The sequence below is a fragment of the Pipistrellus hanaki genome (genome assembly GCF_964339955.1).
Source record: "Pipistrellus hanaki genome assembly, chromosome: 17".
Classification (NCBI taxonomy): Eukaryota; Metazoa; Chordata; class Mammalia; order Chiroptera; family Vespertilionidae; genus Pipistrellus; species Pipistrellus hanaki.
The window spans coordinates 11,793,719-11,821,391 of NC_140519.1; the positions used below are offsets into that span (position 1 = coordinate 11,793,719).

At 36.1% G+C, this 27,673-nt stretch overlaps 1 long non-coding RNA gene across 2 annotated transcripts in view; it reads right to left on the reverse strand.

The window, feature by feature from the left end:
* LOC311612266 overlaps window positions 1–19,940 on the reverse strand; it is a 50,101-nt gene extending 30,161 nt beyond the window's left edge. For both annotated transcript variants that reach the window (XR_014793264.1, XR_014793265.1), the window contains exons 1-2: window positions 19,667–19,940; window positions 13,186–13,273 (exon numbers count right to left, since the gene is read on the reverse strand). This is a non-coding gene — a long non-coding RNA (uncharacterized lncRNA). The remainder of the gene's footprint in view (window positions 1–13,185; window positions 13,274–19,666) is intronic.
* Between the last annotated feature and the right edge of the window lie 7,733 nt (window positions 19,941–27,673).

Below are 27,673 nucleotides of genomic sequence, written 5' to 3' on the forward strand. Positions count from 1 at the left end.
ATCATATATTTTTAAAATGTGCTACAAAAATAAAAATGAATAAAGGTGAATATGTGTACCTGAAACTCCAAAGAAACAAGTGTCAAAGTTACAGAAGGATATTTGCGCTATGATACACTGGCAATGCCACTTTATAAAAGTTAGAACCATGCAATACATAAGTACATACTTGTGTAGCAAATGTATAAAGCATATAAAAAGTGAATGGTAGTCAGACTCTGTTTTAAAAAGATATATTGTAGAAATTTAGGGGATGGATTAGATAAGAGAGATTACTAAAACAGAGCTGGTGAAGAAGTATTGAGTAAAAGGCTGTTCTCCTAGAAACATTTGATGAGAAGGAGTTTAATGAGAACATATTCAATGAGAAGAAAAAGAGAAGAAAGACCAATAAAATATTTCAGCAGGAGATCAATAGGATCTGTTAATCCATTTGAAATGGGAGGCAAGGAGAGAGGTAATGTATATGTATGAAATATATACGTTTTATATGCCCAGCACTCTGCCAGGTGTTTTACATATGCTTTGCAATTTAATCCTGATAATAGCCTTGTGTGATACACATATTTATTTCTATTTTAAAAAATGGAAAAAATGAGACTCTTGCAGGTTATTTAATTTGCCTAAGGTCAAATGGCAAGGAAATGGAGATGCCCTATTTGGAGCCAGGTGTGTTTGATTCAGAGGTCATGCTCTTTTCATTTCAGAATGAATCCTAATACATCACACAGCATTTGAATGCTGTTGCTTTGGTGAACGGCAGTGCCATTAACTGAAAGAGGGAATTCAGAAAAGTAGCATGTTAGGCAGGTTTTAACTTTGAGAACTCAAGGTCTTGGAAAAAGTGAAAAGCTAACGATGCAGGCCTGTGCTATTCAATAAAGTAGACTCTGGCCTCGTGTGGCTATTTAAGTTTATATTAAGTAAAATTAAAAATCCAGCTCTTTCATCACAATAGCTGCATTTCCAACACTTTGCTGGCCTCATGGAGATAATAGCTGCCATGATGGAGAATAGAGTTGGATAGCATTTTCATCTTCATAGAAAAGTATATTGAATTGTGTTGGTCTGGAGCTTGAATTCAGCAGTTATCATTTGCATTAAATGGGAATGTATTATTAAAAACAATAGAAATGATAAGATATCTCCTATTACTTATAAGCTCTTGGCACCATGTCTATAACTTTGCACACATTATCGTATTTGATCTTCATTAAAATCTTTTGGAGTCAACACAATCACCTCTTCGTTTAACACTGGAGTACTTTAAAGCTCAGAAAACAAGTTGCTCCAAGTTACCCAGAGGCAATGAGAGACTTGGAATGCAAGCACAGGGTCTGGTACCAGGTCTCAACCCCATTATGGTGGTGAGTACAAAGAACAAATGTGAAGAATGTGAAAGAATCCTAAGGCTACATGAACTTTCAACAAAAGAATTTAGAAGCGAAGAGCCTGTATAATGGATTTAAGATCTGATGTTCAGCAATGTGCATATAGTTAATTATATGCACTTACATATTTGTTATGAGGATACATTTTGTGTTTTGTGATTTTTACCACAATAAAAAAGCAAATCTACCTTTTCTTCTCAAAAATAAAACCTCTTCCACTTATTTCTAAAGAAAAATCAATATTCATTCACTTTTACATGATAAAAATAGTCAAACTATTCCATGTAATCTTCAATTATTCTTAACATTCTAGAATCAAGTTTCAAAGTTAATTAGATGGCCTTTAACATTTTCATATCTAATTAAGAAGTAAAAACCCCTCTAGATTTTATACGTAGGTCTTACCTTACTAATAACATTTATTGATAGTTTTGTTATATTTATGAATGAGTTATATTTTTAGTATACTAGGTAGAGTCCTATTTAAAACTAGCAAATGAAAATTCCATTCAACATCATAGCCTTTTAAGTCCACTAATAACAATATTTCATAAGTACATCATCTGCCATTTAATAAAACAAAAACTTCTGAGACTTTTTCACTTTAAAATTATAAATCATTACTTTTCACCACCAGGGTACATGCAACATTTCTCACATTCCCCTATTTTCCTTCCACCTGCCACAAACCCCCGCAGCCAAGTCCAGGAATTGATGAGTCAACTATGCAAGGACTGTCACCTTCCAGGGATGAAAGGAGTTTCAGGAATTTTGGAAACTGGAGGAAACTGGTAGTAGTTGGTAGGAGATGCATTTTCAGAGTGAGGGAGAACTCAGTGCCCTCAGTGCCGGGAAGCATTAACCCCTTTCTGGTCTGCCAAAGCCCAGGCAGAAGGGCCAGAGGACCCTCCTTCTGGCTTAGTTGCCAGGGGCAGAAGGCGACTTCTTCACCCAAGAGGGGGTAGGAGCCATGATCCTCGCCTGGAAGTCCTTGTGGCAGGGGCTGGCAGGAGGAGGCCTAAGAGCAAAGCTGGTTTTTGTTGGTGGTTTCCACTCCCTGTGACACCGGCAGGTAGGCTGTTCTCTCATTGGAGGGCCCGTTGTGGATTCAGAGTTCACTGAGGAGTGATATTACTTAGACTTCTAGCTTTGGAAAGAAAAGTGTGTTCTGCTGGCCACAGATCCACCTTAAATACACATCACAGGTTGGGTTTCCTAGATAATACTACAGGCTTAGTTTATTTTTTTTTGTATAATTCTGAAGGTAGGAGTGGATATACCAAGGATAGAATCAGGTATTCTGGGGTGCCCTGCTCAAGATCAAAATCATATTCTTCTTCTTTAATATAACTCCAGAATTGTGTGACAGACTAGAAAAATCACACCAGACGCAGTCATGCAGCAGTTCATATCCCATTCCCCTCGTGTGGCAGGAGGTGATTGACTAAAACCATTTCAGTCACTTTGGAATGCCATATTTTAGCATAGAAAATTCAGAATAAAAAGTCAATATGCAAGAGTATTATCATTACAGGGACTATAAAATGGAGGTCAATGTTTGGTATTAAACAGTTGCCCAATTATGGTGCCAGAAATCTATTTAATATACCAGGGTGAGTTTATTAATAGGGAGGGTTAGCCAAGCCTATGTGATTCAGTGGTTGAGCATCAACCTATGAACCAGCAGGTCACAGTTCAATTCACAGGCAGAGCACATGCCTGATTGATGACTTGATCCTCAGTAGGGAGCATGCAGAAGGCAATCAATGATTCTCTCTCATTGAAATTTCCATCTCTCTCTCCCTCTCCTTTCCTCTCTGAAACCAATAAAAAAATATGTTTTTTTAAAAAATAGGGGAGGTTAAGTCACAATTACTTTGGAAACTGATGACCTTTAGTAGATACTTCAAAGACCAATAGGTTTTAGGAAGTGTTATGGGAAACGTTAAAGAGTATGTGGGTGAAGTTTGAGATGTGGGTTAGAGATGAATAATTAATAATAGTTAATAAATGATATCTGACTGGCCTTCATAGGTATTGCTGTCCAAAGTAGAAGGGCAAGAGTGAGGAAATACTGGATTCTGTGTTGGAAGTTTGCAATAGATGAGATTCATTTCTATCTTGATCTTTCAGGGTGGACATTTATATGGTTTTGTGTTTGATCATATGCACACACTTATCGATATATGCATATGCACATTATCATTTCCAAATGAAATTCGGGGTTTGGATACCAAATAAAATTTTCTACTGTATAAAAAAATAACAATAGAGTATGAATATATGCATTAAACACAGGAAAGAGAGACCCTTAATGCACATAGAGCCAGATCATGCTCAGGGGTCTAATGTTTAGAAGTGATCTAGTTGAACTCTCATTCCATAGATGAGACCTATGATTTAGGGACTTACATAGCCTGTCAAAAAATCCTACAGACTTTGGTTGCTCTTTAAGCCTGGGTGCTTGTGTGGCACTTTAAAATAGAATCTCAGGACAATGTAAGAAAATGTAGTGTAATTGTTTTGTTCCAGAAATAAGAATTTGCTGAACTACTTAGTATGTGATTGTTGACAATAAATATTATTTTTTATAACTAATTGTTATACCTATGTTTTTAAATTCAGAAAAAAAGTTACTGGTTTTAGATCGAAGGACTTTAAATGTATTTTTGGTATGTTTACATTTATATAGGAATTATAAGCAAAATAGAATAAATAGAAATCAACATAAAACAGTTCCTTGATTTGATAGCCACCTGTGCTGGAAGAAGATATTGGCAGAATATTCTGCTTGCATAATCTTCAGACACTCTTTGATCCCAGAAATTAATGTACTAGTAAGATTCCCTGAATTAGGTCCATCTCTGACTTAGAAATGAATCAGTGATTTCAAAGATGTATAGAAAAGATAATACAAATTATTCTGTTGATACCAACTTATAATTTTGTTTTACTTCCACATTAATAGTCTTCCCAATTAAAAATACATTTTTGTAATTAATCATTACTGCATAAAGTCTTTGGTTCTTCCAAAAAACAATGTTGCAAATTACATAAGCCTGATAATATGTTCTTGGTCCTGCTTCGCAGGACATAGAAAACCATAGGTTGTTTCATTTCAGATTCTATATGTTTTTCTCATGATCCACAAGCCAACAAGTTTACCTTGAACTTGAGTATTTTCTAGTGGATATTTAAAATATATTCTTTATGTTTTGATAATCTTGGATTTTATGATTTACACCTTAAATGAATATGCATGAATTTGGTTGAGGTAGGATTCATCTTTTGTTCTAGCCTTTGCAGTAAGGTTTTCCTATGCTAAGCAGAAGTGATTGGGTGAATTCCTAATTAACCATTTGATCTCTAGAGAGAAAAATGAGACACTCAAAAGACTTCAGCTGTGTGCACCAAACTCAAATATACAGCTGCTTCCCAGAGTTCAGGTACATCTTCTAACTCCAAGTGATGATGGCATATATACATGTGTGTGTTGCTAAATGGATGGCTTTCTAGGGAATGGGATGACATTACAACAAAGCTTAAACATACTCAGTTAATGTGGAGAAGATGAGATCCGGACTTGAATTTAGCTTTTCCATATGTAATAGTTGCTTTAAATTGTTATCTCATTTACTATAGTACTTTGTGGATACACATTGAATCACTACTCACAGTGATATTTTAGTAGTTAAACTTAGTAGAGTCTGAATGATTTTTTTGTTTTCTTTAAAGTCTCCATCTATACATCTGGACAAAATATTCTAACTATATAGCCCAAGACCCAGTGAAAGGAGCAAAGTCAGTTTGAAGCCAAAATAAGTACTTAAATCATTCACCCATTTATCATTAGATGACACATATCACACCTCATATGGAGACAATAATTCTGACCTATCCCAGGAAATTGTGAGGACAAGCCGAAAGAATAGGACGGCGTGCTTACACAACATGGAGCAGCTACACAGACATACATATATGAAACCAGATGAGTGTGTCTACGTGTAGCCTTCAATTTCCAAGCCTTCCTGTCCTCTTCGATGATTGGCCTAAAATGTAGGCTCAGACACAGAAAATAACCGAGCAGTGTAGGGTAGCACAATTAGATTGTAAGTAGAACCACGTTCCGAATAGGAAGCAGATGCATCCTCGGAGAAAAACAAAAAGAATGTGAACTCTTGTCAGCAGCCAATGAATCAATCGCTTTCTTCTTACAAGGGTTATGTTCAAATTGTATCTACCCTAGTTGGCAAAGGCTAAATTCGAAGAGCCTGCAAGCTGAAATGGCATACTTTTAGACAATTGTAAGAGAAGCGGATTTTTTTTTCCCCTCTAAAGAGACTAATAATTATTTTGCAAATATGCTGCTGGTCTTGAAGCAAAATGTTTTGTTTTTTGTTTTTTTTCTTGCTAGCTGGTTCCAGGCAGTAACCCAAGTGCACTTAAAAGCAGCCCTCCCCGCCCCCTGAAATTTTCATTTGCTGATTGCCAGAGGCTAATTTATATCTATTTACCAAGATATAAATAAGGACACTATTTTTAAGCACATTCACTTGTTTAATCTCGTATCCATTCTGTTCCAATGCAACAGTTCATGGTGGAGTTTTGTCATTGAAAAAAATTGTAGCATCTTTTATCTGACTAAAAAGGACCTGTGTCTAGTTTGATGATGTCTACCAATTGTTGAGAACCACAACTGTGTCCAGCACACCTTCTGCAATACTGTCTGTGTTGTCAGAACATCCCTGTGAGGAAGACATGGTTCTCTCCAAATTACAGACGGAAATCTGAGTCTTGGGAGCAAAGAAATTTGTTCAATGTGGATTATAAGAATTCAAAGCTTATAGGGATTCAAACTCAATTCTATCTGACTCTACAGTGCATTATGCATTATGCCAGCGTTTTTCAACCGCTGTTCCGCTGCACACTAGTGTGCCGCGAGATGTTGCCTGGTGTGCCGTAGGTGCAGACAAGACAAGAATTTTATAATTTTTCACTATTTTGTTTACTTAATATTTCATAATAAAGTAATTATAAAATACTTTCTTTGTGTTTATTTGATTTCTATTCAAGAGAATTACTTTATATATAGTCAATATAGGCACAGAGTTAAATTTTTTAACATTTTCTAATGGTGGTGTGCCTTGTGATTTTTTTCATGGAACAAGTGTGCCTTTGCCCAAAAAAGGTTGAAAAACACTGCATTATGCATTATGTGATGTGGTTCAACGATTGGTGTACTCTATTATTTTTAAGGAAAAATAAGTAATATATTCAATATATCAATTTTAAATATGTTTTCATAATTCTGAATTTTATGTGGCATTAACCACACATATTGCTTACAATGGCATCCAGGAGAAACCCTTTAAGAATAGTGTCTGTGTTACTATTGAAAAGAATGTATGTGCTCATCTTTTGTCTACTTCCACATCTGAGTAGCTGAGTGCTGGGTTCCTTTATCTGCTGTAGTCAAATGCAGCTGGAACATAGGAGCCTAGACATCTAAAAAGCTTCTTTTGTGCAAAGCAGCATTTCTGCAGAGCAGAGTCAAGCTCATGGTCTGATACTTAACGTGGGCTGGCGGGAGTGAGATTGACTATGTGATACCATTTAGCTGAAGAGGTTTTTGCTTCAGAAAAAAAAAAAAAAGAAAAGAAAAAAAAAAGATGTATTTCTTAGGGTAAATGTGTCTCCATTAACAAATGCTTTACCATACTATTCAGCGATTTTGATTCCTCAAGGCTACTTATTAATTATAAGAAGGAAACTCATACCTTACATTTTACCTAAGCAGAATTTATTTCTTGCATGAGCAAAAATTTACTTTCACCTCAAGCACAGAATAACATATTTGAAATATTCACCTAAGGGTAAGATTTTTGTCCCACTTTACATTCTTGCTATTTACCCACTGAACCTAAACTCTCAGATTTACATTAAACCATATGCCATGAAATATAGAATCCTTTGATAAATATATTTCTTACAAAACTCAGATTTCATTTACTATAACTCCTAAATAGAAGATTATTGAAATTTCACCAGAAAATCAATGTTCTCACCCTACATGCACCACAAGGCCTGAGGTCGGCCACAGAATTCATCTATTTTGATTTCTTCATAATTAAAAAAAAAAAGTGGATGAAACCACCTTCAAGCTGAAATACATTAATTTTCTAGTTGGATAATACAATTGAAATTCAGTGTGTATATGAGGCTACCATACAATACCAATGCAAGTGGGTATCTTTAATTTTTCTCAACCTTGCTCTCTCCTTTTCTTCCTTTTGTGCCCAATGAAAATTTGTTCAACCTTGCTCCTTCCTTTCTTCCTTAAATGCTTGTGCAGGTTGCCCCTTAACTATGGCATCATTCCATAGCACCTGGAAGTGTGCACGTGAATGTAAAAGTTAAGTTAGACTTCCATCAGGGGGAAAAGTAAAATCTCTTCTGTAGAAAGCACTGTCTTTCTAAATTGTCTTCCTTTGCCACAAAGGCTCACGTGGTGTCTGGCCCTGTCATGACGAATCCACTCATCCCCACACAGTGGATTTCACAACTTTCTGTTTCTCACACACACACACACACACACACACAAATTATTCTAATAAGGTATTAGGTCAGACATCCTGGCTAATTTGTCAAACGGGTGATAAATCTAGGCAAAGTTATTCCAGCGCTTAACTTGAGAATAAAAGCAAGCATCCCAACAAAGCTTTTAGAGAGGATAGCACTCACCCAGCCTAGTGAGGCCATGGAGGTAGCACAGTTTTGTTTGCAACTTTGAGATATAAAAGCCCTGCCTGTTTGTTTTCTCCCCAGGAAGGGAAGTTGATGATTTGACAGTTATTCTGGCTTTGACAATGTGTCTCTGTTCCCCTTTTTGCCAGGGAGATAACTATTCTTTTCCAAAACCCAACAGGTCCCCACAGCAAGGTCAAAAGAAGCCCCCTCTGCCAGCAGGATGGGGGCGATGGGTCTCCGTTCTTTTCTCTCAGTTTTTCTCACCTCAACACTTCTGTTTGACCACATCTCTTCTCTGAAGGAAAATCCCAGCATCCTTAATTGAGTCAGCAGGAACACGTATTTTAGCTCAAGTTTGTATTTACTGATGTCAGGTGCACAAACTCAGCGATTGTCCAAGCTGATGCCTCCTAGAATAGTCTTTCTGCCTAATTTTGCCTTATTCTTTTTTTTGCTATTAATTTATATCTTTTTTATTGTGTTTTCATTTAAGGTTTTTCCAAATCCTATTTGAAGTTAGTAAATACACACACACACACACACGCACACACACACACACACACACACACACACACACACACACACACTAGAGGCCTGGTGCAGGAATTCATGCACAGGTGGGGTCTGGTTAACCTGCCCTGATGGGGGCCAATCAGGGCCAGGCTGGTAGGGGAGACAGGCCATAGGAAGTCTGTGGGCCCTGCCCCTCTGCCCCTGATGGAGGGAGGGCCAATTGAGGAAGGGCTGGGTGGGGTGGGGGGGGAGGCCCTGCCCTGATCAGGCTGGTTGGCCAGCCACAGTAGTCATCATAGAGACCAGCCATTCTGGTCACTCCAGTGTTCCAGTCCCTCGCAATATATATATATATATATATATATATATATATATATATATATATATATATATATTTGCAAACATATTTGTGAATGTCATTTTTCACTCCTTAAGAAAATTAGAGAAAATGTATAATGGTGAATATTCAGAACTTTTTTTAGTATATAGAGTCTTAGTTCTAGTAAATGTTAAATTAATATATATGGAACTATTTGCATTGTTAATTCATATTCCTCTTATTTCTACAACTGTATTAGTCCACTGATTAACATTCTATCCATGTGGTTGTATGTAGGTTGTATGTAGTATGCATGTGTGCATATAAGTAATATCTTGACCAGGTGGGATAACTCTAGTTCTGCTTACTGTTCTCTAAATCCCTGCTATTTTGTCAGATGATTTTATTTCTAAAACCATTTTTATTTTCCTGAAATGCCCTCAAATTTTGCCTACATCCTGGCCCACCCATATGGTTTCTCAAATGTAAAGGAGACCCTGATAAAGGTCACCTTTGCACGTTACAATCGTTGCTGAATTATCTGATTCCTTGTCCTATCAATTGCCTGCGTTCATTCTTGTATCCTCCATGTCCACTTGCTTCACATCTTCTGTCTGTCCTCCAATTCAAGTCTCTATGGCATCAGGACATAATCCTTCCTCACATCTTTCCATCTACTACTCTGCCATATCTCTCTGATTTTTCTCCACCTGTTTCCATCTTTTAGGGCTGCTGTAACAAAACACCATAAACTGGGTGGCTTATCCATGACAGAAATTTATTTCTCACAGTTCTGGAGGTGGGGCAATCAAAGAGGAAGAGGCCCACCTATACCATGTCTACCCATGGTTATCTATTCTCTATGGGGTGAGGACAAACATTCAGACCACGCACCACTTGTGAACTCCTCTTGCTTAACACACATATATTTCTTTTCCTCTCCCTCCCCCAATCTAGCATCCCCCAAACACACATACTTCATTGTATTTCACTAAAGCTTCCATTTCCAAACCCATTTCTCTCATTCTTAACACAATAGATAGTGAGAGGTTTAAGATTGGTACTGAACTTTGATAAAAATTAAGTTTTTATTTGATATATTTAGTAGATGCTAGAGTTCAGGCTAGCAACTCGGCATCCCTCCCTAGGTGACTGGAGAAGCATCAGACCAGGCACATAGCAAAGTTCATTCTCTTATTAACCCAAATTAGTTCAAATATGGGAATGCTGACAATGGTCCAGGGAGATAGCAACACATACAAAGCTATCCAGTGGGAGGCATGGGCCTTTTCTGTGACACCCATAGGTAGAATAAGGAGAGATGAAGCTGTGGTGGAGTTTGGATGGGTGCTGTGGATTGAGTGTGGGAGAAGGCAGGCCCCAGGAGGAGCTGGGCCCAAGATGTCAATATTTCAGGTTGGTTAGAAATGAGCCAAGTGAAATGTTAAGAGAAAAGAGCGAGAGATTCAGACGATTGCATCTCTAACATGGGCACTGGAGTGTTCAACACTCTTCATTATCTCCCTGTTACTTCTAACAACATTACACTCCTAAAACGAACATAGAGACCACTGACAATGTGGTTTCAACCTGTGTTCATAGGCACCCAGTCTTTACAAAATAAATTGCTCATCATTTTCTAGACCAAAAATATCCTTTCTCATTGTGAGGTTTTGGGGTTTTTTTTCTTCCTGGTCTCCTTGTTCATATAAAATACCCTTTCAGATATGACACATTTTGAAAATATAGTTACCAATTCTTGACTTTTTAGTTACCCCTTCTGGAGTAATTATTTCTGTACTACAATAAGTGTCCTTTATTTTTAAAGAACAGATCACACACTACTGAGTTCTGTGAACATCTGTTTCCATGAATTTTTACCTCACTAGCTTATTAGCATTTCATGGTGAAGGAACACATCTTAATTTTTTGTGGGTTTTTTTTTGTGTGTGTGTGTTTGTATGTGTGTGTCCCTCACAACCTAAAGAAATTGTGCATTTAGCTTTCCAATGAATTGTGGACCAATATATAGCTCAAGCCACAAATGTTCCTAAGAAATACATCTCTGTTTTAGTTAAGAAAGCAATTCAAAAATCTGAGCCCTAGAATTCATGATTTTATAAAATTCTTAGTTAGTTACCTCACTATTAATCTAACATAGCACTATCCTGAGAACAAACTGGGAAGGGCTAGACTCCTTACAAAACGCCAAGGGTTTGCGATGAGTCTCAGTATAATTAACTCATATAATTTTTGCAACAGAATACAAAATATGCCAGGGTGGAAAATATTACTTATCGCTCTGGAAGGCAGAGTTCCATCACACTCGGGGAAATTTTGCTTTCTTTTGAGGTGCCCAAGCACTTAAAGCAGAGAAGCACAGGACAGGACGTGACCTGATTTATATTCCACTCGGTTCATTGAGAAATAGGTCCTCATGGTCATAGCTAAGAAAGTTAAAAGTTTTGGAGAGGGAAGTAATGTGTATTTAATCCTAGTCATTAATTTCTTAGACAATATTTAATCTGTAAAAGGTAGGAAGAAGCCTGCATTTATACTTAGTGTTGCCATTGACCTCTATAAACTCTTTTTATAAAACCTAAGAACTTCCAATAGCAGAAGTGGATTTTAATACTTTTGTTACAGATTTTATAGGGACATCAAAAGACTTCTCTTTGATTTTGTTTTCCCTTAAACGTTGACACTACGCCTGAATGTCCACCATAAGCCAGGCAATAAGTTTCTCTTAAAATGCTTCATACTTAAGAGACAATAGGAAAGTTAATAACATTTTCAAGTTAGAAATGTCACAACAGACATGTGTTTCCATTCATAAAGTATGTCATGAACACATACAAACTATCCTTTGTCATCTGGTTCTGCCCCATTTCAAAAATTATTCTCTGCTATTAATTAGAAGTGACTACAATTTGATTAATCTCAAACATGTGTCACAGAGGAACAACGGGGAGAAGTGAATTCAATATTTTTCCACTAAGAGTATACACAGTATTCATTGAAAGAAGCCAAATATGTTTTTATAAACCAAAAGCTAGTATTATCACACTAACTGAGAATATTGTCAGTGTAACACATTCCAGTTTATTTGAAATATTACATTCACAGAAGAACTTAATTATAAAGCTTCTGAGACCATAAATGCAAAATTAGGTGAACTTCTCTCTTTGTTTTCCTCCTAAAACTCTTTTTCTGGAATCTATTTCTTCACCTTGAGAATGCACCTGATCTTGGTCTCTCTTTGATTTTTTTTATTTAACTCTGTTGGCAAAAGCTTCCCCAAACCTTCAAACTCACAGTAGACAAATCCACTTTGACTTAGCTGAGAGAAAGGAAAGTTTCAATTAACAAGTGGGGAATGTGTCTTTTGCTTAATTTGCATTATCATTATTATTATGGGATGTGTACTAAAACATTCCTTTTCTATCAACATGCTAATTAAATTTCTATGAATGCACTAAGCTCCCTCTAACCAGATTACAAAAGAAAAATCATATGATCAAGTAGTTGTGAGTTAAGAAACAATGATTCCATTTAGGTTTTTCTGTTCAACTTTCCAACAACAACAAAAAAATGTTTTTCTTTCTTATTACACAGCCTGCAGTAATAAGTGAAATATAATCCTAATTAATTTTTCCTACAGCTGTGTATAAATCAATAGCTACAACATCCCAAAGGAAATGCACATTGCACCGTCCTCCAGGTTCCTAATGAATGCAAATAGAATGACCTTTTTCTGACAACTATGAATATTGTTTCACAATTTTACCATTAAAACCGCTGCTATCAGCAATTCATACAGCAAACAGGAAGCTACAATAGTTGTAAATAACTATTCATTATGGTGAGAAAGGAATGGAAAAACACTAAGTCTTCATTATGCAACTTTTAAGCCTGGAGTCTGATTTTAATACTTCATTTTGATATGAAAATTCTGTGTAAAATGTAACCGAGTCTTTATTTTAGTTCTCTATTTTGGGGGGAAAAAAAACAAAACACACAATTAAAATCATTCAGTTCTTTATGTAACTTAATTGATATTTTCTATATTGAAAGGTTTTAGTAAATAAAGATTTCTCAATCAGTACTATTGCAAAGTTCTGAATACTACATTCAAGTCTTAGAAGACTGTTGTTATAGTCCATGAAAGATACCTGGAGGAAAAATGTGCATAGAAAATCCTATTGTTGTACTTACCAAGACATACTGCTACTCATGTAATGAACATGATGAATTTAGAAGCTTTCCAAAGAGATAATGACATAAGGATGACACGTATGGGAACCTGAGACAAGGGAGAGAATAATTCAACTGCATTGTTGTCCATTTTGACTGAAGAACCACTTTAATCCATAATATAACATAATGGTATGTCCTCACACTCCATCCTGTTCTACTTCCCACAAAATGTCATCATAGCCACGAAGATGTCTCATTAAGTAAAAGTTAAATTCAAATTTTATAACAAAAGTAGTTAAGAAGTAAATAAAAGAAGTAGTTAATTATGTCAAACCTAATTCTGCTGATCATAGATCTACATACTGAAAACTCCCATTGGAGTTCACTATAGCCAAGAATATAATTAGCCAGTAGAACTCAAACACTCATTAAAAATAGGACTCCCCAAGTTGCAACCAGTTTTAAAAAGGGACTCACAACAAGAGGACTTCATTTCTTTCTTTTTTAAAAAAAAATATTTTATTGACTTTTTACAGAGAGTAAAGGAGAGGGATAGAGAGTTAAAAACATCAATGAGAGAGAAGCATTGATCAGCTACCTCCTGCACGCCCCCCACTGGGGATCGAGCCTGCAACCAAGGTACATGCCCTCAAGCGGAATCGAACCTGGAACCCGCCAGTTCATGGCCCCACTCTCTATCTACCAAGCCAAACCGGTCAGGGCAAAAGGACTTCATTTCCATGAAATCCAAAAATCATTCTTCTACCCCCTATTCTGCCATTATATTTTATACTTCTGTGCAGGACCAGGGATGACCATCACATGACTATGTGATATCCCAAATGTGCATTAGAGAGACATGGGTTTACGTAGCACATATTTATAGATGTTCCACCTTGTTAGCATAGCATCAACTTCCTATAATTCCAAGTCTGAGAGTTGTCTGAAACCCCTTTTAAACCATTTCTTGAAACAGTTAAGGAAGCATTTCTGTGACCATGCGGCCTTATCAGTCACAGAGAGCGTCTTCCAGCTGTGTGACACGGTCTCCACTCAATGACACCTCCCGAAGACGTCTGTGCTCTCACACCTGCAATGCTTTCCCGCTGAAGATGAAGCCGTGCTACGTCTCACTCAATATCGATCTCCGAGGCCTTTCTCCCAGTCCTTTTCCCAGCGTGGTCACTGAACAGTATCCGAGTTCGATAGGAAGATCAGCTGCTCATCCACTTTTTTGCCAAAGCAATTTGTATTATGGATTTATTTTAGCAGTCTACAGTGGCAGTTGCTGTTTTTACTATTTAAATGCTTTGATTATCTGACCTTGCTTACTTTATCTTTCTAAGTGCTAGGCACGGGCTTTAACATTGATCAATACGCGGGGATTCCTCTACAGGATTACGTTGAAATCAATCTCAATTCAGACTTTTTTTCCTTTTTTTTTTTTTAATGTTTATTACTTGATCTGTCTTAATTGCATTCCTTATTGAGGGAATAAGTTTAAACACATACTTTATTTTACAGATGAGAATCTTCTCAGATCCACACATATTATAAAAATACCCTGTATTTTGTATGCATTATTTTATTCATTCCTATAATATGAAAAAGGAAAGGCTTAATTACTAGGTATTTTATTCAAACACCTTTGCATTATAAATAAAAGGCCTAGTCCATTAGGAGAAAAACATAGTTACATATATTTTAATAACTGAAAAATCTTGACACACATTAAAGTGCTATATTGATTATGATAACTGTGGAAGTTCAACAAGTGCTGGCTACACATAAATGTGCTTGTAAGACTTTTTATAAAACAAATTAGCACTCCATGAAATAAAGTAAAATTCTAAATATGTGTACCTTTAGAAATCAGTAAAAAAACAAACTATAAACCTGTTGATTATCATAAAAAATTAATATTTAATATGTATGAGAAAAGTTTATCAGCTTCACCCTCATTATTCAGACTGAATGTTTTATCCACTTTTTATTTTGGATTTAGAGAAGCAAATTAGAAATATAAAATGCTCTGAATACTTTTAAAATCAAATCTATCAATTTCAGAATCAATGATCTTAGAATAAAAATTAACTTCTAAAAGTCACTATTTAAGGCATAAACTTTATGGACTATGAATTATATAACCATTAAAACTTGTTGCTAGATTTTTTTAATCTAGTTTAATCATATATCATATCTTCTGGGCTGGTATAGTCACATGAAGCTCCTGAATTTTATCTTTAAATCAATTGATTCTAACATTACATTTTTCAAAGTCATAAATAAAAGAAATCCAGGTGTGATTTTAATAAAAGGAATTGATGTCATTGTTTTTTAAAAAGTTCCCATTTTCAAATCCAATCCAAGTCTAAATATATCCGTTACCAGCTCAAGACTAAATTACAGTGAAATATTTTCCAGATATCTATACTAGAATATAAGATCTACAGTTGGCTTCAATGACCAAAACATTCAAGCAGTAAAAAAAACTTGAGGTACATAAACATATGATTATACACAGAATATATGCAATATGCTCACCTGTGCAAATACATTTTTATCTAGACAATTATTTAAAACTCTCACAGGACTATAGAAATATGACATATATTCTTTCTCTCACTCTCTCTATACAATTATTTAACACTCTCACATGACTATAGAAATATGACATATATTCTCTCTCTCTCTCTCTTTCACACATATATTTTCATACTTTGAACTTATTGGCCAAAATGATTTAGTATTTAATACCTTTCATGTCAGACTATATTATAGATTATTATTATAATAATTTTCTTCTGCTTCTCACATTAAATGATATAAAGTATAAATGAATAAAAACAGACCATCACAAGACAATGCATTTTCATAATTACCTGCGTGAAGTGAGGGTAGGAAAATTAAGGTTCCTGAACATAAAAAGAATTAGGAAAATATGAAGAAATTTAATTACCAAATAGTTGCCATAATGATATTTCCAAAACCTGTTATGAGCAGTTAGTTCCTTCCTACTGTTTGAAGCCAAATAGCATTTGAGAGAAATCCTTTTCCAGAAAGTTTTGCATCTCTGTAGATCACAACCCTGGCCAGACATGTCCATACTTTTTTCCTCGAGTGGGTAAATGTTAAGAGAGAAGAATTCAAGTTTCATGATGCAGCAACACAAAGCTGGGAAGTGAAAATTATGTTGCAGAGGAGTCTTGAAAATATGACTGTAAAAGTTAATCAATAAAATGTCTATTCCTGTCTATTCACCGGAGGCCGCAGCTGCATAGCTTCGCTCAATCGATACTACAAATTATTACGATTTCCAGGTTCCCACTGGACATTCAGAACAAATCTTTCAAGTGTAACAGGCTTATACTGAGTATATGGCGTGTGTTCTCTGCATTTAGCTCGGAAAGAGGAGGGGGAAAATAAAATGTAAAGCCTCCGTGTTCTTTAAAAATTCCGCTTTATGGAACCAATAACTTTCGGGTCATATTTTAATGTTAAAAACAATCTTGCTTTTGGTTGCCAATTTTTTGGTGTGTGCTTCTTTTTTTTAACTGTTTCTTATTTAGTTAATACACGACTTAACCTGGCCAGTTCTGACTGGCTATTCCAAAGTAATGACTAAAGAAAATTACCCTGATATAATTACTTATCACAAAGTCACTTAGGCCCAAAGATAAATGCAGAACCCTGGTGTACATCTCAGATTGCATCAGGTATCTTAAAATACATGTTCATGTTATTATTTTTTATGACTTAGTCCTACATTTTAAAAATCAGGTTTCAGATTTTTCGCTTTCTTTTTTGTAAAATAAAAAACATATAATTTCAGAAATAATTTTCTCCTTTTTTGAAAAAAAAAAAAGTCCCAGAATATTTTGTTCTACTGCGATCCTCTGTTCTTAGCAGGAAAAGTTGTAATTCTAGATTCTGAACTCCAGAACCCCTCAAGCCTCTGACCTCAACTTTATGCTCCATCCATTTCCCTCTGCATCCCTCCATCAGAACCCCAAGACTTTTCCATTTGAGGGGGTGGTGGGGTAGGGGACTCACTACAGGGCTGTCCTGTCTGTGACACCTGAAGTGCCTTTTCTTTCTTCCGAGTGGTGCACAACATGAGGTCTGGCACTGCCCAGGACGGAATCAATTGGTAAATTTAATCAATTCATGTCACCTGTCGATTGAGTGAGGTGAAAACGTAAATAAATAAACCAACTTTTTTATTTGCTAGGCCATAAGGCTTTGACTTCATTTCCCATTTAAAGAGTGCTATATATTTTTCATGGTAAGACACATGTACCTAGTATCAGCATATCCTGTGACAAGGTATGTGGAGGCTATATTTTAAAAGATGAAGCTGTTTCTCCTAAGACACCATCATTGCTTTGATGATAACCATTTATCTCTTTAAAATTCAGCCATAACTTTTTCTTATAACATGTCATAATAATACAGGGGTGAGCAAGAGTTGTAAGTATGCAAAACAGTTTATTTCGACATTATTACTTATTCATGATTATATTATTTATTTGTATTACAACTGTTAACATACTTATGCCTACCCTGTACTTAAAATTTTTTGACCTTTAAGATACTTAATTGCTAAAAACCAATATAAATAAATTTTTGTAAGTTTGATACAATTTTAACTACTTCTTGCATGAGAGGTATATGCTTTGCTCTCAATTTCACATTAAGAGAGAATATTGTACTTACTATCATGATCAAGCTTTATCAGAAAATAAAATGGATGAATCTAGATCAAGCATAGAGAAATTGAGTTTGCGTTTTCATTGTAATCTAACTGGATGAATCACTGGTTTATTTACTGATAAAATTTAAGGTTCAAAGCAGGTCATTACATGCCAGTTTTTAGATCAAAAATGATATTTTTTGTGGGTATACAGAATAATGTACCTCTCTAGTGATGTTTAAGTGCAGGAAAATGTTGGCCTTATTTTAATAACATTAAGTGAACATCACACACTGTCAATAGTTTTATATTAGTGTTCAAAATCACTTTTATATATTTTTTGTTCTCTAAATATACCTTAAACATATATTATTTTCTAATACAATTAAGCTTTTTAAAAAGACAATAGTACTTATAACAATACTATATTGCATAGCCATTCCAAAAGACACTTGCCCAATATGCTTTTCATCCTGGGTACAAATGTCTACCTTTTAATATTTGTTAAATGTGGCTTTTTTTTGTTGTCTGAATTCTGGCAACTGACTAAAGGAACATTAATTGCAAACAGGGTGTATCTGAGTGTTTAATTTTATTTAGAAGCATGTAAAATGTCACCCTAGATTGTGTAATTATTTTAGTGCCTTATAACATTAAATCATGAGATTAAAACACAGAAATAAATTCCTCATGAACAATTTCAAATATTTTACCTTTAACGTTACAAACTATAAATCACAAAAGAATTGTACTTACGTTCATCACACGTAATATTTTGAAATCCTATTGATAGATACATCAAAATATGCAGTAAGTCATGTAAGTTTAGAAGCTGGCTTCCAAAGATCATTGAATATCAAATGCACATTTTAATTTTGGCCTCAGGATTGTGTTCAAAGAGATGAGTGACAGGGGGGAAAAGTTTAAATGCTGTGCTTTATTTAACTGTGATTACTCCATGTAACCAAAGTTCGGTAAGTAAAGTGTAATTTTTAATAGAGAGAGAGAGAAAGAGAGGGAGAGAGGAAGATTGATTCATCTGGGCTATGCTACTTTCATAATTATTAAAAAAAAAAAAAAAAAAGACTAAAAAAATCAAGCAAAAATCACAGAGCATAAGAGCACTTTATCAGAGCACTCAAAAATGAAACCATATCATGTTTATTTGAAAAGCAAGTGATAAAATCTGAAAACATCGGCTCAGGTCTAATAATTGCATAAAGATTTAGATGAAAAAGGTTGAATACAAGGTGTCTCACTAAGAACAGCTTTCAGGAACCTTTCAAAACAGCACGGATCTTTATGACTTTTCTTCATAGTTCCTTACGTGCCTCCATCGTCTGACCCAAAATTCGACTCTCAGCGTCTCTCAGTTTAATAGCGCCTTGCTTAGAGCTGCTACTTGAACAAAAAAGAAAGGCAACAAGAGCCATATGTAACCTTTGGACTCCAGAAACAGAAAGAGAAGACCATTGGCAGATAGATGCTGCGGAAACGCTGCCTTCTCTCTCTTGCTCCTACCTTGAGCCTTTCTTGGTCGTTAACAAGAAAGCTGACTGCCACATCATTATTTAGAATCTGGACTATGACAGTTACAAGTTTCAACATGTGCCATTTCAGTTAAGAAACATTGCAAATTTAAAGCTTATCTGTTTTGGAACCAGCAATTCCTTGAGCAAGCTAGCACATTCACACACAACCTTTTGCAAGACACGGAGAGTTAACTAAGCCACTAAAGTCACCCAAGGACTGCCTTGATTTCAGTACGCAAAGTAAAATTTTCTGAAATACTCAAAAACAACTCACTTGCAATCACTTTTTTCTTCTTCAGAGGCCATAATCCTTTCTGTCACTGTCTTCGGCTCTGCCTGGGCTTTTCTACTGTTCTGTTCTTGGCGAACTGTTTCTGCTATTTGCTCAGTTAGCTGCTCTTGAGTAGCTTTCAAGCTGGATTCCATTAGAAGAAGTTTTTCATCTTGACTGGCAAGTTCTTGGGCTGAAAGATAAAACAAGAACATTGCCGTTGAAAAAGCCAAGAGCATGTTTTTTTTTCCCCTTTTTGTTTTTAGTTTAAATCGTATGCAATGCAACTTTGACGAAGATTTAAGCAGATCCTTCTTGTCAAAATACAAGCTCATGCATTCAATTTTCAGCTCCCTTCATTTAAGGCCCAAGTAAACAAAGGTATGTATGAAGGAATACAAGATGCATAGCGGTAATCTCAAGTTCATAAAGCATTTAAATTCAACAATTAGATGTCTAATCAGACAACATTGGCTGAGCTTATTTGGGGAGACTTCTGCTCCTACATTAATAAAAGAATGATGTTAGTATATAGCATTTATGTTTTGTCTTTAACATATCAATAGATCTCAGATATATGTATATGTATATGTATATATATATATATATATGTGTGTGTGTGTGTACACACATATACCTATATAGCACATAGACAAAGACTGATATGTTATAAATTATGTCAAAATGATGGCTTGCCACTGATTTGCTTTCATGAGCAATATGTATGAAATGTAAGCACTTTTTCAAGGTCATCCAATAGGTGGCACTCTTTCATTAGACCAAAGAAGTCTTAGGCAGTATGCTTCAAGCTCTCAAAAAATAAGTGATTTAAGACAAAGACATTTTTCCTTTGTTCTTTGTTGACCGTATTTCTGGAGACATATATCTGTGCATTTCGTTCAAGTACATCCCTTTTATAAAAGTATTTATATGAGGTTTTTATGTATTGCCTCAAATATAGACCGTCAAGTGTGTTACCAGGTTTTTATTTTAGTTTTTAATCATATGTTTGGGTATATATTTATATATATTGTAGTATATAGTGCTTTTTTTTTCCTTCAAGGTAATTTAACGGGATGTATAATCCATTACATTGCAGATAATAGTGTTTTATGAAAATCTGTCATTTTAATCTTGCAGTCTTAAATGAAGGGGGAAAAATACTTTTAGAATCCCCAAACCCATATAAATAGAAATGGAGAAGGCTATATTGTTATAAAAAAAGATATTCTTTCCTGTTAATGATTCTCATTTCATGTCTAAAATATGGTGTTTATATTAAGTTTCAATAAAGTTGGAAACTAAGGTATTACCATCTTACATCAGAGGTATCTTTTACCAGCAACCTCATAAAAAAAGATACTCTTTATAAATATTCTGCATCTATCACTCATCTTTGAAGTTGAATGATGTCTCCCTCATAAGTCAGATCTAAGAAAACCTGATTCTCAGCTTCTCATTTATAGATTTTGAGCCACTGAGTGCTTATATTTTCTAAATATATGCATGCATCTTTGCATTGTTTTCTTGCAAGTGTTCAAAATGACCACTTTTGCCCCAGAAAAAATTATAGCACCTACTACTTTAATAACTTAAATGTGCTATATATTAACAGTTCAAATCTGTGCCTTAGGAAACCACAGAACTAATGCAAATAGCTAAATATTTAACAAGGAAGAATGCATCACCCAGACTCATCTTTATTAAATTCCAAAGACATTGAATTCTCTCTGAACAAATGAGTTAAATGTTTAATAATTTCAATACATGTCCAACACTGTAGGGATGGGGGAAGAAATCCAATCAAGAATTCACTACAAGTTTGCTTTCAAGATTAAAGGGGGGAGAAATTCTTCAAGCTTAAAAAATATGTAAAGGCACTAGAGCAGTCCCTTCTCTCAACCAATAAGAAAATGCAATTAAATGAAAACAATATCTTTATAGTGATATGTTTTCAGTATTTTTCATATAGTTGCATGAATAGCTTAAGTGCATTATTTCACTTTCTATGGTTTTTTAACCTTTCACAATATAGATTTCTTTTGAAAAAAGTAAAACTACACCCAAACTTTAAAATTAGTTTTGAGGAGAATTTTCAGACGTTGAAATGGAGAGGTTAGTGGTTGTTAAGTTTCAAAGGACTTTGAGCAACCTGGCCACATACAGATAATTATAGATACGAGAATGTGTCAGCAAATTTCTTTTTTGAAGAATCTGCTTGTACCAATAGACTGACTTCAAGACTGCTTTCGTCAACTTGGGCAACCACACAGAAAATACCTTTTATCAACTCTACAGGAAGTGAATTTTCTGTGAAGTTTGCCATTTCAAAAACGCCTACGAGATTTATGCCTCACAGTTCTCCTAAGAGTCTACTCTAATTCATTATATGCTGGTTAAAAAGGGGTAAATTATTTCGAGTTTACCTATGCCTTGGACTTGAGCCTGAGTTGATCCCAAGCCAGGGGCGCTCACAGCTGCATGCTTTATTTACAATCCCTTTGTCAGACTTACAACTGCCCCAGGCTATAACATAGTGTACCTAATGTTCAAACTGGCAGGTAATCTTATGTCAAACATACTTCTTTGATTTAAAGTGATCAATAGATTCTTGTAAAGAGGTAATTTCTCTGATGTTTCCACCTTGCCTTTTTTACAGGTGATTCACACAAAAGCCTGCTTATATGATGTACGAACAATAAACAGAAAGCTATAATCATGTTTTTTCAGATGTTTCCGGTGCACAACGATTTGGGATCGATACACTGTGTAATACAATTATCTGCAATGATCTGGTTGTATTGAAAAAGAATTTGCAGGAGACCTCTGGGGGTTTTATCCAGAGACACATATCCACCAACGTTGTGAATAGTGAGAGGGAAAATTAAGGGGTGGACAAAGGCTGTCTATTAGGGACCCACTGACACCGCTAATGTTCTAGTTCATAAAAGTGTCACCACACCACAAAGTCTAGTCAACAATAACTCAAAGGTAATAGTAATAATAATAATAATAATAATGGCCGGGGCTCAGAGCGTTTACTTATATGGGAAAGAAAACCTTAGCAAATGTGTTCTTTACAGGGATTCAGTGTCACCTGAATATGGGGTAGTACAGACTAGACTTGTAAGCATTATTGATTATTAATGGACTCAGTGAAATAAGTTATCTTACTTCTATCATAGCGAAACTATGGAAATGCTAGTGTCTGTGAAATACGTTGGTGTGTCTTCAACTACGTTTTTAGCTGGAATGGTCAAATTCTATAATAGAGTGATGATCAATTTGAACTCTTTAACAGAGCACTGCACAGTAAGCCCTTTCCCCCAAGCTTTTTCTTTTTCTCTTTTCTTTTCGTTTCTTTTCTTTTCTTTTCTTTTCTTTTCTTTTCTTTTCTTTTCTTTTCTTTTCTTTTCTTTTCTTTTCTTTTCTTTTCTTTTCTTTTCTTTCCTTTCCTTTCCTTTCCTTTCCTTTCCTTTCCTTTCCTTTCCTTTCCTTTCCTTTTCTTCTTTTCTTCTTTTCTTTTCTTCTTTCTTCAAATCCCACATGAAGATTTACAACATCAGGGAAAGAGCTAAGATGGCGCCACCTGTATCCAAAAGACAGGACACATTTGCAGCAGATTTCTGTGCAGGTTTGCTTTTGTGGCTCTTTTAAGACGCTGACTCCTCATGGTGTCTACCTAGCAGCCTGGAAAGAGCCACACTTCTTATTTTCAGCCTCTCATCGCAGCTCTGTCCTGTGAAATTCCCATTTGTCAGGCGGGCCTGATTCCCATCCCAGTGAAGTACACACTTGGGGGTGAGCTGGCCGCTGGCACAGAGGCGGTCTCTGCGGGGTCTGCAGGTGGCCCTCTGAGGCCTGGGACTGCTCCTCCCCCCAGCCCTCCCTGCACATCCCAGACATTTGCTCTCTGTCTCTTGACCTCACTCACTGCCAAGCAGCCTCACCTTCCCCACTTTGGCTCTGAGGGCTGCACGTGCCTGCAGGAGGCCAGCTCCTGACTTCCTCAGAAAGCCCCATCCTTCCCAGACAGCCTGTGAAGGCAACAGGCATTCCACCGGTGCCTTTTATGCTGGACTTTTTATAGTGCGTCCTGCTATTTTGGGCTGGAGGATCCTGGAGATTATACAGCCCCTCATTAGCAACTGGGTCAAGTATCCACATCTTTTCTGGGATCAAAACCTTAAAGGGACTTCCTTAAAAAAAAGGGGGAAGGGGGAAAGAAGTCAGTTGGAAGGAAGATCCCCCATTAGCCTAAATGCAGAGTTAATCAATAGATGAAAGTTCAAAGGCTAAAGAAAACATTTCCCATGATTCCTGGGGAATTAAAAAGGAGCCGGGTAGGCTCCAAATGAAGTCTTTCTCTTTAAAATGTAAAGAGGAATTTAATGAATACAAAAAGTGCATTTAATCTCTTTGAGGCACCACCTGTAGAACTCTTTCATTTAGCTCCAAAGCAAAGGGCACTGATGTGACATACAGGGAAATCCCTCCCCTAAAGGTAATTATGATCCCCTGGTGACACCCCACACCACTCCAGCTAATTAGCTTCAGGGGGACACCATGTTTGTCACTTTCTTTTTCACTCTTATTATCTTTCTAACTCACCGTGTCTGGGCTTTAAAGTCAAGTGAGGAGAGACACGAAACGGAATGGAAGACAACAAATGAATGTGCTTCTTCCAAAGAAAACTCACGGGGCATTCCTGGTGCTGTTTTCATGTCCATCAGTGTGGTAGGCATGCCCGCCTGGGTTGCTTTTCGTTTTTTGTTGCGTTTTTTGTTTGTTTGTTTTTTGGCTCCTTGCCACACCTTGACTCTCTATCATGCTCCATCATGCTTCTTTTAATCTGAATATTTAGTGTTCTTTCATGTCTTAATTACAGCAAATTGCGGCACAGTTGGCACCATTTCTTGAAATTAATCCCAGAGTACTTTGTTTCTGTCAAGCAGTGAAAGCCTTGGAGAATAATAGTAAATGTTATTGCAGATCCAAATTTAAATGACTGTCTATGTATTTAACTTAAGCCTTTAATTACTCGTGCTGCACTGTTTTTGGTTGAAATGTTAAACATTATTCATTGAGAATGTGGAATTACTGTAGGCAGGCTTAAAACCTGCAGATATGTTTGGCTCTAATTTGAACAAAACAGTTATTTATATTAAAGTATGTTCTCAGGTGTGGAAAACCCAGGAAATGCCATGTAATATCTTCTTATGGGCATGTATTTCAATATTTCATTACTTCCATCATTAGTAATAAAAGGTATGGATTTAGGCCCATTCAATTCTAAATGGCTTTTCCCTAACCAACTGTTAAATTTGAAACCAGACTCAAGAATGTCTTGGTATCACCATTGCCAATAGCCTTTAAGTAACTCAAGGCCATGAAGCACTTCAAAGTTCTTAAAAACATTACAATTACATGGTTTTGTTTGTTTGTTTGTTTGTTTATGGAAAAACCTAAAATTTTTAGAATTCTCAACACCAATTCTTTCACTTCCTCATTCTGAGCAGGCTCTGTGAATATCCAAATTTAAAAAAGAAAAGCAGTACTTTATAAAATCTTCTAAGCTATCGAAACTGGTTTGGCTCAGTGGATAGAGTGTCAGCCTGCAGACTGAAGGATCCCAGGTTCGATTCCAGTCAAAGGCATGTACCTTGGTTGCGGGCACAACCCCAGTAGGGGGCATGCAAAAGGCAGCTGATCAATGACTCTCTCTCTCATTGATGTTTCTAACTCTCTATCTCTCTCCCTTCCTCTCTGTAAAAAAAATCAATAAATATATATTTTTTAAAATCTTCTAAGCTTACAAAGCCAAAGGTAATAGAATTCACTATTCATGTTTTATGAGTATGTATTTAAGAACTCAGGAATTGGAACATTAGGATGGATCCACACATACTTTTAGATCCTGATTTCAAAATAATTGGCTTTTATGTTAATTTGTAAACAGAAACATACTTTCGATGAAGAGTAAAAATTGCATACCTTGTAACGTGGACACACCCTTCAGTGAACTACGTAGGCGGTCCCACTCTGTGCCTCACGGTGGTCCACGCAGAACTCCAGCCCAGACACGCACTCCATGGACACAAGGACTCTGCCCTACGTATGCATCTGTGTGTCCCCTGCACCCAGCACAGGGCCCATACGTAGCTCTCTATACAGTAAGCGCTTGTGAATTGAATGAGAGAGGTGTAACCTGTCAGAGGTGTCACTTTCCAGGGGAGGGAAAAAAATGAGTTGGTTGCTTTTGCTTCTGAAACACAAAGTGAATATGGAAGGATTTACACATACATTGTTTGTATCTCCAACCATCCCCCACGTTAATAGATATCACAACTTCCTTTAGTCTATTATCTCTACATAAATGAAACTTGGTGGCATTTCTACCACCAACACTTAAGGTAGATATGGTATTTAAAGACAAACAACAAGAAAATGAGAGATTCCCAAAATTTAAGGTAAAATAGGTATTTCTCAATAATTCCGAGGATAAATGAACGAAGTAATGGGTTTCGAGTTCCTCTCCTTTTCAGCGGCAATGTGAGTTTTGAACAGATATCTGTTCCCCTGTCCCCCCAATCTCAAGGGTGAGCTGATCTCTCCAACTACAAAGTTTCCTGGCAGCTGCAAGATCGCTTTCAAGCTGCGTCATCTGTGTTTCTGTTAGGTAGCTATCACATGCGAATGCAAGGACTGCAAGGTCTTTGCTGGCTTTTCTATCACCGGAACAGCTTTCTCTCCACGTATTGGTCAAGTGTATTAGCTGTTTCAGCTTTTTCTTCCGTGATCAACGCAGATTCTTAAACTTTCATCGATGTTTGCATTGCATTTGAGATCCTGGCTATAATGAGCAATTAATGTGCATGATGCCATCTCTATTCTGTTCATTATATTCTCTAAACATTATGATAGACCTACTTAGGAAAAACAACAACAAAACAAAATAAAACAAACAAACAAAACAAACAAACAAACAAACAAACAAAAAAACAAGCACGGCCGAAACCGGTTTGGCTCAGTGGATAGAGCATTGGCCTGCGGACTGAAAGGTCCCGGGTTCGATTCCGGTCAAGGGCATGTACCTTGGTTGCGGGCACATCTCCAGTGAGGGGTGTGCAAGAGGCAGCTGGTCGATGTTTCTCTCTCATTGACATTTCTAACTCTCTATCCCTCTCAATTCCTCTCTGTGTAAAATCAATAAAATATATATTTAAAAAAACAAACAAACAAACAAACAAACAAAAAAAAAGCACATCTTTGGTAGTACAGCTAGTATAAATGTAGAAACTGAGGACTATCAGAGTGAGACCAATGGTCTCAGCCCCGGGTTCTGTCACATTGGCTACTGAGACATCCTGGGAATGAAAAGTCTAAAAGCGGGATTTCCACACACTTGTTTTACGTAATGGAGATGTCCCTCTTAAGAATTGTTTTAATATGTTTAGTCAATTTGATTTCTTATTTTCCCAGTTAATTACCAAATAATTAAGTTGAAACTTTTATTGCATTTTGCAAAAGCATTTCATACCTATTTTCTCATTTCCCATTCCTATTGTAAAGTATTTTCACTCCATACAAAAGAATACAATTTCAAATCCTTTGCCCTTCCTTCTGTATCATGCTATTCTTTTCCTTGAGAGATTTTTGGTTTTATAGTATATATTAATTGGTCAATAAATTGATTAGTCAAGGAAAGATTGTGTTTATATTAGAATAATTACAATACACCTAGTGATAGTGATGATATTTTGCTCAAATTGAGTCACACATCAGTACGTCCCCTAAATAAAGTCATCTCTAAAAGTCATCCACTTGTTTTGAGTGATAATCGTAATGCTTGCTTAGCAAAGGAAAATAAGTATCCCTTTGATTTTCCCATCCAGTGAGGTTGCATTTTACCATTTGCATTGGCAGAAGGCAATTGTGCATAGTGGAGGATTTCCAGAACCAGGAATGCAATCACTATCAAAAACCAGATAACACTGGCAGCTATTAATG